At 37.1% G+C, this 21785-nt stretch overlaps 1 protein-coding gene across 1 annotated transcript in view; it reads left to right on the top strand.

Moving 5' to 3' along the window:
• NPAS3 (neuronal PAS domain protein 3) overlaps positions 1-21785 on the top strand; it is a 612926-nt gene that overhangs the window by 530131 nt on the left and 61010 nt on the right. The gene's annotated exons all lie outside the window — the stretch shown is intronic.

Raw genomic sequence — 21785 nt, 5'->3', positions numbered from 1 at the left:
TATGCAAAACATTTCTGCTTAAAAATAATGTTCTGTCAGTTATTAAACAAGTGATATTTCATTTAATCAGCTCAAGGGAATTATTTTAAATGAAAAGGCAGAGAGTATGATTTTATTAACACATTCCTGCCCTAGAGTCCTACTGTAATAATTCTTTACTTGACTAAATTAAAAAGTTATAATTCAGTCCATCCACAACAAAGACTTATGGATAGTTAAATTTCATTAGTTTTTCTATTTTGAGTTGTGCATGGAATAAAGGGAAGGAAGGCGTCATGTCTACAGAAAATATGTCCTGAAGTAAACATTATATTATGAATACAAAAAACCCAGACTTTTGGTGAAGAATGTTGTATTATCCAGTTTCCACTTGTTAATCTGATACTTTCATCATTAAAACCATGCTATTTGTGCTATCTCTGTGCATATGTGTTTGCTAAAACAAAGGTTTTTATCAAGTAGTAATTTTTTCCAGCCTTGAAAATGTGAACTAAGGCATCCTGAAACCTACTGCTCTTATCAGCCTGACAGTAATTACACTTGCTGTGTTGATTATAATACTAATAACGCTCTATAAACATTTTGATCGATGATTTTTAATTAATTAGGCATTGGAAACGGTACCGAAACTTAGCAGGAGGGTATGCAAAAGACATTTGAATACATACCTGAATACCTGCACTAGCATGCGCATACATACGTTCATAGAAATCTCTCTGTAGAAGCAGATGAATAACAAGGGTGTCACTAGTGGCTCCATAATTAAGACTGCACCAAGATTGGGAAGTGTACTTAAAATCTTGTTTTAGGTGGGAGAAATAAATATTTCAGTTTATATGACAATATACATAAGACTTTTTTCCTCTTTCTGCTTATGCAGCTCTAAGAAAATATGCTCTATATCTGTCCTTAAAATTTCAGAGGATAACATTGCATACTAAACCAAGAACAGGCACTTTTTAATAATATTTTAGGCTAAAAATGTACACAGTTCTCAAAGTGGATCCTTATAATTGTAATACTCTCTAGTTCCATTTTTTTAAATGAGAACATAAATGTGTTCACTTTCATCTTGTATGTCTCAAATTTAAGACATCTGACTAAATTCTGGTCTTGTTTATGGTTTTAAATCTTAAGTAACTATACTGAAATCTTTGGTGATATTCTGCATTTGCTCCCATGAAAACTGAGAGTAGAATTTAATCCCCTTGCTATAAAAAGAAACTGGGTATTACTCCTGGGAAGGTTAAAAACATTCTATCTGATATCACTTCAGATTGAAAACTGTATAATAAATAAGAAAACAAGTGATAGATCAGACAACTGAAATCAAAGAGTAGGTAGCTAAATATTGTAAATAGATGGATAGAACCAGTTATTTTTTTATAAATTCTGTCTCAGAGGATTACGTCATTTATCTTTTGAGAGACACTTTCTCATTACAAGAGGTATTTCACTAAAAAATTAATTGTTTATTAAGAATTAATTAAATAGGTTAGCATGGGACTATCTGATCAGGGAATATCAGTCTCAGTACTTTGAACTTGCAGGTGCTGCAGTGGTTGTAGTTAAGACATTATATCGGAGCTTTCCTTCATTGCAAAGGGTTGTGTCAAGAAAATCTTTAATATAAAACTAAAAAGCAGTTCATGCATAAAGCATGACGCCCTGAAGCATATTAGATCTGTTTATCTCTCTGTTTAAAACGAACGGTACCTGGTATAGTTTACATAACAAGGCAGGGATCAGTTTGATAAAGCATTTATATCACCTGGGGAACACGCTGGCTCATTTCCTCAACACCTTTCCGCATGAGTCGCTCACCAGCAGGTATAATAGCAAACAAAGTTTTAATAGGTCAAGAGCAGAGGACCTGTTTGTGTTAAAGTAAAAGACAGTTCAGTTTGCCCTTTGACAAATAGCTCATATTTCAAGCCCATGTCTCTGCAGCTGATCATTGAATGATAATTATTGATTAAATCTTTCATGGACAAATCTTTAATTGCATTTGATCATCTGCAGCCTGAAACATTTTTTTTTAAAATTTTTATTTTTTTTAGAAGACAAGTTAAAGCTTAGTGCTTATGTGGTATTTTCCTGGGGGAACGAAATACTAAATAAAGGACCAAGATGGACTCTTGCCCCACAGATGCAGTGGCAAAGCTCTAGTGACCTCATTAGAAACAGGATTTCACCTCAGAACATTAACATTTTTGGCAAATACTACAGTATAAATCTGCAAGTTAACATTTGAAAACACTTTTTTAAACAAATGAATTTCAATTTAGTTTGCAATTAAAATCTGTTGTTAGACTAACAGATTTTTTTTGTCACTCTTCCATTTTGTTTAATGTAATCCAGGATATGAGTCACATTTGCTTGTTGTTTCTATATGTGAAGCAAATACTGTAGCTGCTGTTTCTGTCATAGCACATCTGCTCTGCTGAAAACTGCAAAATGATAGATAAACACATGGACAGGAAAAGAAATAGATGAATAACATTTTGTCATTATTTTTTCAGTGAGCAGTAATCGTCACCAAATGTCTTTGCAGTTCAAAGGCTATTTTTGTTAAGCAGACATACATGGAGCTTCCATGCAAGCTATTGTAACTTTTCGGTGTTTTTATTTTAAGTACTGAAAAAAATGTTTTCCCCCAACTGGCATTTTCACGACTGCATAGTAAAAGCAATATTGTATTCATCAGCTGTCCCATAACAAAGGAAAAAATTGTTCAGTGAAGACAAGAATTATTGTGCTTTGTCTTTTCTGGAAAGTTCAACAGTGGAATACATCTTTCTTAGAGTACAATTAATAACAATTTGTGATGGTTTTATACACAGATACAGTTCGGAGTATCTGTTCACTATATATAATGTAAAAAAAATAAGCTGATATCACTTACAGGGTATTTATCTAGCATCCCAGTGGACATAAATCAATAATTGAGCACTAGATAAATAGATTAGACATGGCAATAGGAAGGGTAAAGAAACTAAGAAAATCCACCAAAATAATTTTGCAAAGCTTGTCTTACGTTTTCATCAGAAAGTAAGCAAAATAATCTGACAAGGGCAGAAATCAAGTCATCTGGCAAATTCTTGTACTTTGCTTTTATCAGACAATGTAATACAGCACATGGCACTAAAAATAATAATGTGTTGTCTAAGGACAGGATGGTAGTACTGTGCCTTTTATTCAGAAGTACCCAACCCCTACATGTTGATGCCCTTGGTGGTAGCTTCTTCATACGCTTGATGCTCTTCTTACCACACAGGCCCATGCCCCATTCGTTCCTTCCTCCCCCCAGACTGTGCTTCCCTTGCAGACACAGGGAACCCAGGAGGGCTGCTTACGTGGCAGCTCTGTTGTCTGCACAAAGGCAACGTCCACGTCTCTATACGCTGCCCTGCAGTTGTTCGATATAAACCCTTGGGAATACACGCCTTGCACAAGCTTAGAGGGGTGTGTGTTTGGGTAGCTCTCGGCACTTCAAGGTCCTCTAGCAAACCAGGGGATCCGTACATAGATTGTTGTTAGCAAGATGCTTTTTCTCTAGACTTTTTTTGTGTGTGAGCTCTTTGTAAGAGTGTATGTGACTGCTGACTTCTAGTGGCTGGCCTGCAGATGACATCAGCCCTGGTACTACTGCCCCTGACAGAGATCCTCCAATGGCTCACGTGGCGCTGGACCAGAAGGACCTGAGCATCTCCTCTACGCAAGCCTCTACTAATCCATGGAGATGCATGGTCATGGGCACTGGGACAGGGAAATTGCGCAAACAGGCTAAGCTTTGAAAATGGCAGAGCAGAACTGTGCATGATGCATTCACCAATTATGTGGTACAAGGCGCACGGGGGAAAAAAACATATCAGCAAATTACTTTCTTTCTCTTGCTTCTCATGTCACTTGCCCCCCTCTGCGCCTTAGGAGGATACAACACATTCCTCGAACACCTGCCCCTGTTGCCGTGCTGCGTGTCATTATGGATTCTGCCCTGATTTAGGCTTTTGTTGCTTCCTGGTGCTATCCCTGTATGATCTAAATTTTCTTGTGTTCAATTCAAAGACCTTTGGCATTATGGAAGCTTTCTGAAAAAAGGCTCGTCATCATTCATACAGTTCAACATAAACATAAAGAGTTGTATAACAAAATACTCCTGTAAAGGAACCTTTTAAGACAGAGTGGCTTATTGAAATTACATTATTATGAATCTATTTCTATTCATTAGTTAAGGGGACTACACCGGCAAAAAAATAAATGTAGTGTGTGCCTCAGCTCGTAAGTCATAAGTTCTTTTTAATGTCCTAAATAAGTGACCTAATTTTCAGAAATGGTGAGAACCATTCCATCTCTCACATGATTTCCATGACAGCTTCCAAGTGCAATTTTAAAGCTGACTTGCAGGATCGGGTCCTGCTGTTGTCAAGTGAGGTGAATTAAGGAAGCTGTGTATGCCTCTGAACTGCTCAGCAGTGAACTGTCAGAGTCAAATAAAACTGGGCAAAGCAGAATCAGATTCCTGCATGGAAGGAAAAAAAAAAAAAAAGTAAAAGAAAAAAAGAAAACTAAAAAACTGTGCCAGTGAAATTTAGATCATCAGAATACAGTTTGCCATATTAGAATTCAGGCACAAATCAGCTCCAGAAATACTGCTTTAGCAAAGAAAAAAAGCCACATGCTGTTCATAACAATAGGTGCTTAGGGCTTCACTTATACACTTCCCCTAAAAGAAATGGTCTTCTAATTAAACAACTGTTCATAGAAATTACATCCCAAGAACTGAAGGAAAAGAAATTGAAAACTCATGATTGTTCCTTTTTATATTTTAGTACTATGAACTGAAATACCGTTTATCACAAAACTAGGTTTTTCTTCTGTTTATAGTAAAAGACAACTTCATATTAACATAAAGCTATGAATCCAGTTCTAAATTCTTCTGATGTCAAAAGGCCCTTCATACTTTTCAGATGAACCTTGTTAAATATCTAGCTCCCTCTTCAGCCCCTTGCTTAGCTTACAGACCTGATTACAGTACCTGCAGTCGTGCCACCGTATCTAGGACTTCGTAGCTCAGGCTTTCCTCTGTGCTAATTGTAACTCTTTAACTGGCTTGACCACAAAACTGAATCATTGGCTATAAAAGCAAATCAAAACTTGAAGCACGTCTTATTTATCTGGACAGTTCTCAAGTTTCCTTACTGGGTTTCTAGTTTACTCAGCAGCTCTGTTCCACAGGAATGCCACTTGCTTTTGCCTTCCCCCTTTCCTTCAGTTGCTACGTTGTATGGGCTGAATTTACTGGTGATTTTCCTGAAAGTGAGAGACTATATAACAAATGTTTGCCATTCTTTGTGTGAGGCTGTGCCGAGGTTATTCATCAAAAGCCTGTGCCTATTGTCTTTCTGATACCACGGTTTCCCACTGCAGACTGCAGACAAGCAGCTGTTCTTTCTCCTTGGAATATTTTAGTGGTGTTTAATTGCTCAGTACTGTAAATAGTTGTTGTGTTGACTAACTGTTGCATTTCATTTTCACTTTTGTCAAACAATTGCATTCAGGGGTGTTAAATCCCAACACTGGCTGCATGCAAGGCTTCAGGAAGGAGTACTTTTATTTCGTAGGTGGTTCTGAGACAGGACATAAGATCATACCTCCCAGGCTGTAGGATTTGGTATGTGGCTTGACCTAAAAGACTCAAAATAGAGGGTGAGAGCAAGCTTCACTTCTAAAGCTCTCTTGTAGTAACAGTCCACCACAACTCTTCTTTAACTTAGCACGACTCAGCTGCTTTTTAAAGTCAGACCATTCAGGCAAGGTTAGTTTTCCTCTGAGAAGAAGGACCTACACTTCCATTCCCACACAGTGATGCAGCTTCTCTTTGGTTCCTCACGTTTGAAGCCTGGGACGGGGAGCTGAAAGCAAGTGGAAGCACCACCCCAGGAATGTGAATGGTGCCAGGGCTGCAGTAGGAGTCAGGGAGCACTGCTAAGGCCTCCCAATCTTCCTGGATATATGCATGCCTAGCCGTGTCTTGCTTCCTGAGTCACTTGTGCAGGTGTGGAGGGGCCTGTGCAGCCATTTTGACATTGCGGTACACAAGCACGATCGTTTATTCAGGCTGAGTTCTGCTGTTTGTCATTTATTAATGTTGTGACATTTATGCCATAAACTCTTTCTAACTTGTGAAATCTCTTTTGGGAGACCTCCACAAGCAATGTAGTCCAAGGGTGTTTTCTGTATCTGTCTGATATTTGTGTAGACATCAGTAGGCTCATCATGGAAGGTCCCATATAAATTAATAAGCAATATTACTAATGTCAGTTTTTATGAACACACATGTCTTTGTTGTATAAATATCAGCTGATCTATTTGCATGAGTCACTTATCTTCTGACAAGGAAACTTTATGGTTCATGATTTTGCATCAAGTTAATCATTGTCTCCTGGCTACATTAGTGTCCAATAAAACGGACCTTCCTGGAGAACACTCAGAGTGTAGATGAATATGACACGAGGCACTCAAAATATAGCTAACAAAGGATAAACAAATGAGCATTGCTTACATGTTCAGCATTACCTTTAGGAGGTCTACAGAGAGTTTGGCCTCTGTTTGCACTAATCTTATGTTAGTGACTGTCATATTACATTAGCAAATTTAATCTTTGTTAATGTGATAGAAAGTTGCTAATACAATGAGACTCATTATATTAACAACTTTTGCATCATGTTAGCAAAAGCAAAATTTGCTAACAGAATGCAAAAATTATCAATATGATGAGGTAATCATTATCATTGTTCTAACACCTGATTATATTAAGCAGCTACTAACATTTTTAATATGAAATCACTATTTGCACTGTACTGGGATTTTCTAGGAGAATTTGGGGTGCATAAACAGGAAAATACAAATATTTTTTAACGAAAGCTTTTTAGAAATACGGGTTTTATTTTGTATTGTGATATAAATATAATTTAATCAAAGTCATTCTGAAATTAAGTTTCTTGACATAGGAAACTTTTTTTTCCATAGAACAGTGAACCATATAATGAGCTAAGCCATGTATAATGACTAAGCCAGTAAGATACTATAAAGAGAAAGTGGATGACTGTTGGTCTTATATCATCTTTTGGCTTTGAAAAGTAATTTCACATTACAAGTCATATTTTGCAGTATAGAATAACTTATTAATGCAATATTTCATTAAAACATGTTCATTCCACTGTTACAATTTATATTTTTTGTAGCGACACACATGTATTGTAGAATATATTTGCATGTAAGATTTGTAGTCTTCCCTGATTACCTTATAACTATCCATTAAAAATGTACCAGGAATAAATTAAAATCATGATAATAATGTTTTTAATATACAGAATATAATCTGACAACAAAACTCTTTGATTGCAATATATAATATGCTACATCTCTGTTATAATTTCTTTTAAAACAGTCTGATAATTATTATTCTCTATAAAACCTTCATTCTTATACAAGCTATGTAATAATCTCCTAACTTTAAAGATTAGCTGTAAAGATTGAGGAAATGGACTTCAGCATAGAGTCTTCATGAACAGTCCCATAATGGTAATGGGCAAGCTTTGCAAGCTGCTTTCTGCCATGTAAATAGTAGAGTGGAGAACCTTTTGAATATATAACGTGTGCGCAGCAAAGGTGGGCATCTTAGGCCAGCTGGAGGATGGAGCTCCTCAGTTACAAGGAGATGTTACACATAACGTTAAGTCCATTTACAGACCTGTAATGACTTCAGCTGAAAGGACTTGAATTTTTCAGGACTCAAAGAAGAGACCTGCTGGCAAGAGGTTCACCACAGATCTCCTTAGCTTCAGGATGTACTCCTGCCTTAACACAAATCAGCTTTATGTTGCTGCTTTTAACTTCTAGAGAAAGGGCATCAGAATGTTCCAATTCAAAGCCAGAAAATTAAGGAAAGGGAAGGTCACAGCTGTGTATTCCTTCTGGAGGAACTCCAGTTTTTTTCTGTGCTACTGATTGCTTAGAAACCACTGGAGAATTGTAAACCTGGTGGTGGGTGAGTAAAAAGAAGCATCTCCTGTCACAGATGTTTCTATGGAAGAGGAATTTCTTAGGAACGCAGGGATTCATATAGTATATGAATGAACGTTGTCTATCTAGCCCACTAGCTTTTATTTTAGAGTAGCTGGTGCCAAATATTTCCAAACCACATGTAAAATCTACAGAATGGTAACTGTACCGTATAAATTGAAGCAGGACACTTGATATCTCATGTAAACTCTATTATACATAGTGTAGCATGGTTATTCTTGTTAGCCTCATAGATATTTACTCCTTGTGAAGTTCTTTTATATATATATATATATATATATATATACACACATATATAGTGACCTGCATAGATTACATGTTGTGGGGGGAAAATTATTTCTTTTTATCATTTTGTCTTTATCAAAATGTGTTTTCCCTTCAGTTTCTTGGAAATCTTCTTGTTCTTATAATATCTTCTATGTAACATTCATTATTTTATGTACCTTTTGCCACATCCCTTAATTGTCTGCTCTGAAAGCTAAATATTTATAATCTCATTAATCTCTCTTCAGATGTCCTTCTACTAGAGTTTTTCTGTTTCCATTATTCTCTTTTTTAATAGCAGATGACCAGAACTGAACACAATACTCAGTGTAAAGCTTGGACTATAAATTTACATAATGGCAGTGTAATATTTTTATTATTAATTTATTAATTTCAGATTCATTTTTATTGTGTTCTAACATCTCATTTAACTTTTTTGTCATAATGGTCTCCATACAGAGCAATGTTTTCACTGAGACATTTCCATTTCCTTTTATTGGCTAGTTATAGTTATTTAAAACTCCTAAATATACAGGAGTAGTTTCTTCGGAAGTGTGCTACGTCTTGCGCTTCTTAGCATGAAATTTCATCTATTGCTCTGCTGTTCAATTGTCTGCTCTGGTTGCTATGTATGTCCCTCTCATGTTCTTCCTGATCTTCTTTTGATGCAATAGCTCATTTTTTAAGTCTTTCTACGCTGTCATTCACTATTCTAGTAAAACATGTAGCAGACAGGACCTCTGCAGATGCTGTCCACTGATTTGATTAGTTTAGGTACGCATTTAGCATGAGCAGGGTAAATGTTGCAACTGTCCCAATAGGAGAGAAGCTAATAACCCAGACAGGACAAAACCAAAATCAGATTCCCATGCCTCGTTCTTTCCCTCTTTTTCCCAGTACTACATCTGAGGTGGAACACAGAGAACTTCTGTAGAGAGGGATGTTGTCTTTTATTTGTTCATAAGGATATGGTGTCCTGTAAATTGCAATGTGAATGGAAGTGTCCTAAATATTAGACAACAGAAGAAAATAAAATGCTGTAAAAAGAGACAAAAACTAGAAGAGAAGAAAAAATGTAACCTGCTGAAAGCTGGTATCAGAGAGGGGAAGCAGGCACTTGTGTAAACCATGAACCCAGGTACAAATCCTGGGTTTAGGCACAAAGTGAAAAATGTCACTGTAAAAGTATTTTATACACTTCTGTAAACACACCAAAAAAAAGAAGTCAAGACGGATATATTTATATATGAACATAAAGTCAAAGGTCAGATCCGGCTTTGTTTAAAATTTACCAGCAGTATGCTATGTTTCATTCTAATTCCCTTTCTTTAGTATAAGCCTGTATTTTTTACTGTCTTGGCACTCTGGTAAAGTAACTAACCTTGTTAAAATATGTAATATTTTTATCTGTTGGAAGGAATGCATATGAATATGCTTTTCAAATTTCAAATTGAAATCATCTGCAGTGGTACTCTTCAAGGACAGAAGGGTTAGCTGGCACATAGGTGGGAGAAGAGTTGCTCATTAGGGAAGGTTTGTTATACGGTAACATATAATTAAGGTAATGGTCACAGCTTGTGTGACAGCAAACACTCTGGCAGTTGTTTGATTGCTCTCTGGGTCAGGAGATCAGCTCTTTCTACAAGATGTATCCACATTAGTGTGTTAGTGAACAGGTTAGAAAGCAAATTACAGCTGCCTTTCTTAGGCATATTACTGTCAAGGCTCATTGTTTTGGGGTTTTTTACTGTACATCAGCAGTAATATGGCTTCTGAAGACTTCATGTGACAGGTTAGGCATTTTATCCTTTGAGTAAACAGTAATCATGGTGTGAAGAAAGTGGGGCATTGGAGATTTTTCCCATTCTTTGAGAATTCCATTCTTCCTTTTTAGTTTGCTCCAAGGGCTCTTTGGGGATACATATATTAAGCCCCTTAAATAGTTCATAATAAATCTTTGTCTCAGGCTGATTCTGACAGTTTTTTAAAGAGTCTTTTAAGAGACAATCCTCAATCATTCGTTAATCCATGGGGTGATCTTCAGACTTGGAGGGAAAAAAAACAGTGCAAGCTCCAGGGTTGTGAAAATACAATACAGAAAAATTTTAACTCAGAAAAACTCAGGAAATACTGTAACATGGAAATTTTGCCCATCATACTGTGTTCTGCCTATGTCTAAGCAATCATTCTCCAAGTTACTCAGTTTGCAAACACCGGAGATAGAAAAAAGGGCTGACAAAAAAAAAAAAAAAGGAAGTGCAATTATTATTGATCTTATTCCTATTATCTTGGTTGCGGCTTTATTTTGCTTAAAGCTTGAATTGAAGGGACATTATAGGAAAAAGAAGTCATTGTTCCCATTGTTAAAATAAAGCAAAAAAATCATAATTCCTTCTGTTAAGTGTTTACCTTTCAAGTTTTGTAATAAATCTGCCAAAATACCTGCACTGTGGGCTGATTTTTAAAATGCTGTTTCCTGTGCAATGTGACAGATTCTGATTGTGTCTGTTAAAAACCTTCTTAACTCCACAGTGCAAAATAAAATAAATAAAGAGGAAAAATATAATAAAAGTAAAATGTCCGGTTCATTTGACATTTGTTTTCACCAAATAATTTGAGCGAGTTGTTTTCTGAGAATAATGCATGGCTGCAGCCCGCTGGAACTACTGTGAGGTATTTGTTTTCCACAGCCTCAAGTCTGTCATTTTTGGAGATACCTGTTCTCAACTCTTTTTGCATTTCAATGGCATAATGCTTGCCATTATTTTTAGGCTTTTTAGTAAAATCTGCATAAGCAAAGAAATCTATAAATGCTAACTTATTTCTAGAAGAATTCTCTTGGTGCATTTTAGGAATATTGTTGCCCTATTTTAATTTTATATGCTACCCTGAGGAGAAAATACTGTAATGGGAACAAGGAAGCAGTACTAATAAGGGACAAAGTTATAAAGAAACCTGGATAGTCAGGCTTCTTACCCCTTCTGCAGCCAGGAATGTGGTGTTGGAGGTGAAGGCTGCTGCTGGAAGCGCTATCACCCAAGCAGTACATCTCAATAGCATCAGCTGCCTGCCATGCCAGCTGTACTAGCACGTTCCACATCAGCAGCCTGCCTGGTTCTGCCTAGCCTGGACTGGGTCACGGAATTTCTGTATGACAGATGAGAGGGAACAGTTGTGTAGTGAATCCCATGATGATGGAAATGCTAACAGCATTCTGAAATAAATTTGGATGCACAGCGCTAAGGACATAAGTATTTTCATGTTTAACTAATAGTTCTATTCACGGTGTATTTTTAAGTGTTACTTGTTTGGGGCAAAGGATGGGAAAGCCTGTATTGGTTTATTTTTTCCATTATTCTCTCTAAAAATAACAGTGTTAGTCACACTGACTTTTGACATGGATAAGTAGATTCTATCTAAGTATATGAAATTATGTGTTTTCTGACATTTTATGAGTGTTGTTTGACTGTCTTGTGAACTGTGAAGCTGTGCAGCTGGAGAAAGTAGTTCCTAAGGTACATTAGACCAGGACTTTCAACACATCCTGCAAAATCTGCAGCATTTCCCTTTATTCCCCAAAGAATCTGCATATTATTGTGATGCTTAGCACCATACCTATTGCCACTGTCCAGTAATGGAGCTACGTGTGAGCCAAGCATTAAACCCTTGTTGGAAAATGCTCTTCTCGCCAATTCCTTGACAACATATGACTTTTAACTCTGACTCTTTTTGTTATTATTGAACCATTTTAAATTAGCTGAAAGGTTGTTTTATAAAGAAAGTTATTTCTTGCCTTCCATATTTCATGTTTATAAAATACCAGTTTGCATTTGACATACCAGTACACATCCAGATAAGGTTCTGTCCTGGTTTTGGCTGGGACAGAGTTGATTTTCTTCCTGGTAGCTGGTGCAGTGCTGTGCTTTGGATTTAGTATGAGAATAATATTGATAACACACCGATGTCTTAGTTGCTGCTACGTAATGTTTATACTAAGTCAAGGACTTTTCAGTTTCTCAAGCCATGCCAGTAAGAAGGCTGGAGGGGCACAGAAACTGGGAGAGGACACAGCCAGGGCAGCTGATCCGAACTGGCAAAGGGAAATTCCATACCATGTGATGTCATGCTGAGGATATAAAGTGGGGGGGACTTAGCTGGGGGCAGGGGAATCACTGCTTGGGGACTGGGTGGGCATCGGTCAGTGGTGCATCATTTGTTTTGTGATTTGGGTGGGGGTTTTTTCTTGAGTTTTATTTCTCTGTTATCTCCCTTTTCAGTAGTAGTATATTTTACCTTATTTCAGTTATTAAACTGCTCTTACATCAACCTACAGTTTTTACTACTTTCTGGTTCTTCTTCCCATCCCATCACGGGGCGGGGTACCAGCAGGGGGAGAGTGAATGGGCAGCAGTGTGGTACTTAGCCGCCAGCCGGGGTTAAACCATGACAGGTTCAGAACCTGGAAAAGGGAACAGTTTGGTAGGGTCCATGTGACTGAAATGCAAAGAACAGAATGGGAACTGGTTTGCAGTTTTATGTAGTTGTTCACTGTTAGCAAAGATGAACCCAGATACTTGTGTTGAAAAAAATAAAAGGTCAAAAGTTGCCACCATCTTACCACTCTTTTTTTCCTATTTCAGTTTCTGAACAGAAAGTGGTAGGTCAGACAGTCCTCTGTGTTTATTGCTTTGCTAAACCAGTAAGCGTTTGCCATTAGTAATGATCAGTCTGTGTTTGCACATGTATGCTTGCTTGGTTTAAACATATGCCCAGTAGCTACGTACTTTTCTAGAAAGGTTATTCAGCAAGGTTACACAATTTGTGCAAAGTGATTTTTTGGCAGGATTCTATACACATTGATATAGCAATCCAGTAGATACTAGCAACCAGTTACTGCCCCTTGGTTAGGCTGCATGGAAGATTCATGTATATAAAATAGTGTATTAAAGTAAACTTACAAAAGCAAAGAGCAATCATTGCAAATGTAATTTTTTCTTCCTCTTTGGGATTCTAATTTTAAAAGCATTAAAGAAGACAGCTGCTCATGCTGTGATATGCGCTAAACAGCCTGAAGGATGGAAAAAAATATATTTGTAGCTCATAATAACTATTGACCTTTCTGATATACAATGTTCTCTGTGTTAGCTATTCTGTTCTATCAACAGTGAAGATTGAACATGACTTTTTAATAGAAAACACGAGGTTTCAAGCTGCTTTCACAAAGGTGTTTATGTATTGTTATTTTGTATTGTAGTACAAAGACTAAGTCCTGATGCCCTTTGTCTGACATCATGTTTGTCATAAAAAAGCCCCACTGTTACTGACTGTTTTATATGAGGAATTGGCTCGTAACCATTTTATAGTCGTGATAAAAGCATTGCTCCACTAGATCCAGAACACAGGTATTGAAAATAGAATCCCCCAAATATCCCAGCAGCACAAAAGGTATTTTCTGAAGAAATGGATTCCTCAAGTGGCTGTATTTACGGGGCTATTCCACTAAGATTTAAACCACTCACTTTTTGCATGCACACCGTTTGTTCCTTGGCATACGCAGACTGCAGCATACTAGCTTTTGCTGGATGTCATGTGCTCTCAAAGACTCTCTTTATCATATTCCGTTTTTTCTCTTGAACTTTCCTACTGCTTGTTGCTGAGTACAGAACATCCACTGGCAGCAGCTTGACTTTGACACTTGTGTATGTTCCCCCAGAGTGGGATCATCCAAACATTGACTGAGCAGCATGAGGTAACTCGGCTGCTCTTCTTTCCCTCAGGGAAAAGCTTCACCAAAAAGCACCTCCCATTTGGCATATGAAAATCTGAAAAGCAACCTCTTTATTGTGCTTTTTAAGCCCAGGCAGGCTGGCAACGTTAGGAAACATCAGAAGGGACATTTTAATGTTTGTTGGGGGGGGGGGGGGGGGCGTTTATGCCATGTGCTGGGAAGGAACTTTAGTGGGCCATTACTGGCAGCTCTGAACCACAGTTATTTTCACAGCTATGCTCTGGAGTGTCAGTTAATGATTCACAAGTTACTAGGCAAGAGCAGAAAACTAGTAAGAGAAAAAAAATACCCTCAGTTGATCCTTCTAGGGCATGAAGGAGGGGGAACAACATCAGCATTTAATGGCAGTTTTGTGCTGAAACAAAATGCTCAAAATTGCTTGTAAGTTGCTCTGTAAGGATAATGATCATTTGAGTTGTGGAAACCAGCCACATCTCAAAGAAGTTTTAGCCTCTAGTCCTGCATTCCTCAAAGGCCCAGAAAGCTCTCAGGAAATTCAGTGAAGTTTTTTTATCCTCAAAACTAGTCAGCGTCCTTTTTTTCCTTTGCTGTTTCCTCATTTCCCAGGTTCTTGTCTCTGTACCCCTTCCCTAACAGAGGATAGATGTGCTATTACACATGATCCTGTACTCTCCTAACATCGGGACCTCTCCTAGCCATTGGATGTGTTCTGATTCAAACTTTATTAGATCTGCTGCAATGCAAGTAAACAGTAAAGTAGTGCCACCATTGTGCTAATTTTCTTTGGGACTGTCAGTGAACCTTGAAAATGTATGAGTGTTGCTGACCTCACATGAAACCAAGCCGACAGGTCAGGTCAGATTATTTATTCCATTACTTAAAATAAATAAACTTTAAATATAAAAACATAGAAGGAAGTTTGAGCTTCATACACAGGATGGTTTCTCTACCACTCACTCACTAGACCATAACAGCTCTTAGTTGTTCCAGTCTATTGGATGAATGTGGATACATTTGCGAGTGTTTAGATAATGGATTGAAGCCCAGTAGACTGGAACATTTCCAACGGCTTTTTCAGAGTTAAGGTTTCCTACCATGATTAGTTCTGTAAATAGCAAATCTTTATTATGCTGTTTTCAAACAGGCAAAAAAGCTCTATGTATTTCATAGATCACTGACCTACCAAAATTTGTTGCAAAATCTGTCATTCAGTGTTATAGGAGTAACAAAAATCTTATTCATAGCTTCATCCTGGCAACACTTTATTTATAGCTCTATCCTGGCACCTAACTCATTCTATATTTTACCACATATATATAAAGAATTCTGTGGGATAAAGTTTACATGGGAAGTAAATTGCATATGTAGGGAATTAATAGCCTGATAAGACGTGTTTCTAGACTAGAAGAAGAAGAAATAGAAGGAGATGCTGAAGAGGAAGAAAGGAAACTTTGAGAGACATTAAATAAAGTAATACTTCTTAGCCCAGTAAAGAGTAGGTTACTTTGGTTCCACAAGCATAATAGGACACTGTGGCGGTTTAAGTCCAGCCAGCAACTAAGTACCACACAGGTACTCACTCCCTCTACCCCAGTGGGGTGGAGAGGAAAACTGGAAAAAGGTAAAACCCATGGTTTGAGGTAAGAACAGTTTAAGAATTGAAATTAAGTACATAATAATAATAATAATAATAATAATAATAATAATAATAATAAATAATAGTAGTAGTAGTAGTAGTAGCAGTAGTAAGAAAATAGAGGTAACAAAAAGAAAGAGAAGAATAAAACTCAAGAAAAACAAGTGCTGTACAATACAGATGCTCACCACTCACTGACCGATGCCCAGCCAGTCCCCAGGGAGCCATACACACCTCCCGGCCAACTCCCCCCAGTTTATATACTGAGCGTGACGTTCCATGGTACGGAATATCCCTTTGGCTCGTTCGGGTCACCTGCCCTGGCTCGGCTCCCTCCCGGCTTCTGGTGCACCTGCTCGCTGGCAGGGCACAGGGAACTGAAAAGTCCTTGACTTAGGGTAAACACTAAATAGCAACAGCTAAAACGTCAGTATGTTATTATTCTCATAGTAATTCCGGAACACAGCACTGTACTAGCTACTAGGAAGAAAAATTAACCCTGTTCCAGCTGAAACCAGGACAAATATTCAAAAATTTCTCTGTATACTAATAGGGAAAGCCTGTCAATGAGTTTATACTTTAGTTTGTCCTACATAGCTACGACCAGTACATGGGCTTTCAAAAATCTATGCTTAACAGTGTGTACCATCACATGTGGACCATAGCCCAGTAATGACAGATTTTGATTACAAAAATAAGCATATCTGTATATGTAAACATATATACTATAATTTTAAATATTTTGGAAAAATGTGAAATAAATATACCTGTATGGTTTCAATGTTAAATTAGTTGTAAAAAAATCATGATTTTATATAAGACAATCTAACTGAAACAATCTGAGATGCCAGCCCATGTCATCAATTATTAGATCTGGAAAATTTGGAGGGATGAGAGAGAAAACAAATAAACAAACAAACCCATTAAGAGAACCAGCTTTCAACATAAGTCTGATAGGGTTTAAAGTTTTTATGCCTTTGAATTTCTAATAGTCTTATAGGTCATGAAAAGTGAATTGTCTTCATCTTGGAGGTAGAATGACAAGAAAGAACAGTTTATTTTCTTGTCTGAAAACATTACCTAGCAATAAATTCTTTAGAGGAAGTCATCCTTCTTTCCATTTCTTTTGGAAGAGCTGCCCTGAGCCTTCCCCTTTTCAGTGAGGCCTTGGCCAGAACGCTGCATTATTGACCCGGCGTGAAGGAAAGAACTGAGTTAAGTCCCCCAAAGCCTGGGTCCAATCCTCTCAGCTTTTCAGTAAGTAGCAAACCAGAAGTTTTAGGCATCTTACCAAGTTAGGCAGGAGCACCATGAATTTCAGACTCAAATCTGGTTATTCAGGAATTCAAGTTCTTGTTTACAACTGGGACAGTTTACAGAAAGAGTATTATTGCTACAGCTTCTTTTAGAAGCAGTATTGCCTTGGAAGAAAGAACTAGCCTTTTTGTTGCCACCCACAATGTTAACTAAATAGTTCAGATAGTCCTTGATTTTGCAAGATGCTGAGCACACCAGCAAGACCAAGAGAGCACCTACAGCAATTGCTATCTCTGTGCTCATCAGTCGATCTCCAGGCAGGCTGCCTAAGTCATTCATCCAAACAGTCTAAGAATCTTCAGCACCTTCCTGGAAGAAGCTTTAGCTTCCAGTACTTGCTCATGTTCAGCCTGGAATCAGACTGAACCCACTTCACTTAAAACCATGCATTTGCACAAGTGCCAAGTATAATTCCATAGTAACTTGCACATATTGGAAATAAATTGTCTTTACTTGAAGCTTTTGAACTGTATTTGCTGGGCTAGTAGTTAGAAAAATCTATCTTTTAGCTTAAAACATGATCAAATTTCATCTGTAAGCTACTGAGAGAGAATGACCCTGGCAACAGTGCTGTTTTGAGAGTCACTTTTTTGATTAAAAACACACTTTAAAAGGCAATAATATGAGATAGAACAGGACAGTTAACTACTCAAGGTTAAATTTTCCTAGAAAGTCTTTTAATGCCTGGTTACAGACAATAAACTGCACAGAAAAAATAGAAACATTTACAAAGATGCATCTAGTCCAACTGAAAATGATAGATTTATATTACCTAATTATTCATTTGAACATAGTGATTCTCAGCTGCCTATGCAAAGATCGTAAGAATTCAAGAAAATGTGGGAAAAGACTTGCAAGTGTAGAAGATAACATGAGAAGAGAGCTCCCTTTTTCTTACTATTTTCTATGTTCTCTTATTTTGTTTCTCTTTCAAGAGTTTTATAGTTGGCATTTAAGAATGACTCTTAAAAGCTGTACAGACATTTCTTTTCAAGGAAGAGAAGTGAAAGCCTGGTGAAAACTTCCTAAAATGGTACCAAATCCAGAAGTTCCTGTATATTAAAGCATAAGCTTTTTTTCCCACCAACCCCCGCAAATTCCTTGTTGGTGTTTGGTTTTCCCTCTGTAGCTTCTGGTCTTCCTAAGAATGAGAAAACTCTCTTTTATCTGTTTGGCATGCGAAAATGCATTTTTCTTCTCTCAATTATTTTTAATGCATGTAAGGAAAAAAAAAAAACCCAGAAGTTGGTGAATATTTATTCAGGCTGCTTTGGCAGCATTTCGTTATTTAAGACATAAATCAAATTTGGAACTTCTTTTTTCCTGGGGGACAAATTGTTTATCTGAATTTGAATGTGCTTGTGAATCAGTCATAGGGATAGTACTTCTGGTATTGCTGTATAATAGCAATTATTTGCATTGGTTTACATTGTTTTGCTCTATAGAATTAAGATAGTCAGGCTGCACACAGATGCACAGTACATCTGCAATCACTGCAGGATCACAGCCATGGACCTCAGCTCTCCAAGCAGTTACGTGCATGTTTATCCATCAGGACACATTCCACTAACATCAGAACTCTTCCAGCATGTGAACAGTGTATGACTGGTTTGTGGGTCTGGGCCCAAGATTATTCCCAAGGCAAAGCCCATTGAAGAATCAGACCCACAAGGCTTGTTCACAAAGAAATGCTTAGGAGGAGGTAATTAAATAATTTTGTGAATTGGCTACTTGTCCTACTATCTTCCCACTTGGATTTGTGGCTCTTAGTTAACGTTTTAACCTTTATGACACTTTTGTACAGGTGTAGTGAGTCGCAGCTTCGTGCCCTATGAAATGAATGATGCATTTTCCTTCTGTCCAGCAATCTCACCCTGCTTTACATCTTTGGGAGTGGAAAGAGAAGAGGTTTATTCCTTTAGTAGTACCTGCCGAAGATACTTAAGGACACAGAAAGGCGAGTGCTTTCCCAACAGAGTAGACAGTTATCTGTTTCGCAAAGACAATCCAGACTTACTTTTTATACTTCTAAGCCTGACGGCATATAGTGCTTTCATTCACACGCAGTGAGCATTGACTTTTATCATATTATTAGCATTCTAAACTCACAGTTTCAGAGGTTTATAACTCAACAGTAGGGTTAGACTCGGTAAATTCAGCCCAAGAGCACTGTTTTTCAGTGTAAAAGACATCTTTAGTTACTACAGTATCAAGCCAAGCAGACCTTGCTTGTTTCAGGCTTTTTTAAAGGTCTTAGATTACAACTTTTTTTAAAGAAAAAGCAAACTCAGAAATTAATTGCTACAGAGTTTCATTCTGATGTTGCTTAGATTGCTAGCCTCCTTTGACATAATTGGAAAAAAAAAAAATTGAAAAGGCTGAGTGATGGGCATTTAAAATCAACTCCTGAGAACCCATAATGGACCGCGTTCCATATATTCCTATGCAGATCTCACTGACATCAATGGATACATTTTGTACACATACTGTTTTTAAAATCCTGCATGCATAATCACCTTTAGCATTGGTTACAGTATCCACCATGAGTGGGTGCAACTCTGAATGCAGATTTGTACTACCAGCCGTAATGGTTCTCTCCTGAGAGAAATTCAGAAAGCTGTTCATAAGCTGTTCTGGACTTTTAGGTAACTAATCCGATCTCACAGAGAGACTCCCAGGTACTCTTTGTTAAAGAAAATCAAACACTTCAGAATACATATTTATATGACAGACACTGTTCCAGTCTGTTGGATAAATTATATGCATTTTATAACATGCACTTACAGAGATGTATAGGTTTGTACGTATTATAGTAACAGCAAAATAATGTTAAGCTTATGATATAAGGTGACATGAGCCCAGAAAATGCCAGTGTACACTGTACTATAGGTCAGGTGTTTGCCTTTCTTTCATAAAATTGTGTATGAAAGAGAAATTTTAATTTCACTTGCTTGGGAATGGTATATGTGTATTACAGCCTGATCATTTTTTGAGCATAAGATACTGTGTGTTTAATTAACATTACTTCTGTGTGTTTAGGTAATTACCATTAGAACACATGAGAACATATTGTACTTATTGCCTGTGCTAGAGCATAATGTGCTGGACTACAACAACTACACTTGTTAAGCTGATTTTAGCATTTCTTCACACAGCAGGAAGCACCCATGCTGTGGTTTCTTAATGTACTCTTTAACTACAGCACTGTAGAGTACTGTACAACAAATATAATAATTAATTATGATCCTTATTTGACCAGTACTGCTGCTATCCTGGTGACCCTGGTTGCTGTTTCAGGGTTCCACTATCCCGCACCCTGAAACACATGCCTTTCCTTTCAGAGTTTTATTTCTTAGGTAATATTGCTGAACACAGCCGAATTTTTTGAGGACAAGTTTGTAGTGTGGATTGTGATGGCTTCACATTTGTTCAGGTCTCCAAGGACCAGCACCAATAAATGTGAAAGAGACAACAGCAGAATGGTATACTTTCCCATTTCCACCAGGATGAAAAAAAGTACTCTAAATTAAGTCTAACCTTAAATGTATAATCTGTCCTTGGGAGCAAAAAAAAAAAAAAAAAAAAAAAAAAAAAGGATATAGGATCTTCAAGCTCTTGGCATCCCTTACGAGAAAAAATTGGTTCTAAGGGTCTCTGATCTTGTGTTTTAGTAAAATAGAACTGCACGGCTGACTGACAGTTCTGATCTAAAGCATTTACGTTTAAGTTTTGATCTCTCTGCTTTTGATTAAAACTAATGAGCTCATTTAATTCAAAATGGGAATCTCTGATAAGAGAAATAAGGTTGATGTGATTGGATTAGAGGGGCAAATTAAACTCTTAGAGCAGAAGTTTGTGCTTATATAGTGTATTAAAAAGCTGTTGGCGTATTATGGCGTGTTAGATGATGAGAAAAATTTCATAGTAATTCATATTTAATCAGAAGAAATGAAAGTACTAAATATAACATGGCTCTGCTTTTCCCTCGAGTGATAAAGAGCTGTACATTTAAAATGACATCGAATTCATGCTCTCTAAAAAAAAAATAAAAAAAAAATCTTAAGAGAGACACTAAAGAAAGGGGCACTGTTGTCAGTTATCACAATAGAGCTGAAATGTCACAAACACAAGACAATGTGACCACATTAAATCAAGGACAAGTCGATATAATCCTTAGTTCACAAACAAGTTTTTGTGTTTCTGTTGACTGCATAACAAATGCCTTTTAAATACTTTCTACTAGAGGTCTGGGCAGGTCTCCAAAATAATAGCAGAATAATTTCAAAATAACTTTTTTTTTTGTTCAGTGTTAATTACTCACTGAAACTTAATCTCCTATAATGCTTGCTTATTGTAAGAGGCTCCAGAATTTTTCCATGGACAATATTTTGGGGACAAATTAGTTTTCAGGGCTAAAAATAGCAGTAATAAAGATTGGATAAAGAATATCTCAGTACGGACTATTTTCTCATGGCTTATAGTAAGTGTATTTACTGAGGGAGTGAGAAGCGCAGGTGAGAGCTATAGTTTCAAGCAGGAAATACCTCTTCAATTGGACTACAAAGATATTTCATTAGTTACTGGTTAGTCACCAATAATTAACAGTGATGATGATGATGACAATAATAATCATCTGTGTCATTTATTCGAGTATTTTCGCCTTCAGGCTACTGAGTGCCTTATTGATAATTAACACTCAGTAATGGGGAAACCAAGGCACTCAAAACCAGC

The sequence above is a fragment of the Falco peregrinus genome, chromosome 1, assembly GCF_023634155.1.
Source record: "Falco peregrinus isolate bFalPer1 chromosome 1, bFalPer1.pri, whole genome shotgun sequence".
Taxonomy (NCBI): Eukaryota; Metazoa; Chordata; class Aves; order Falconiformes; family Falconidae; genus Falco; species Falco peregrinus.
The sequence above is the reverse complement of the archived record's forward strand: the minus strand, read 5'-3'. Positions and strand labels throughout refer to the sequence as shown.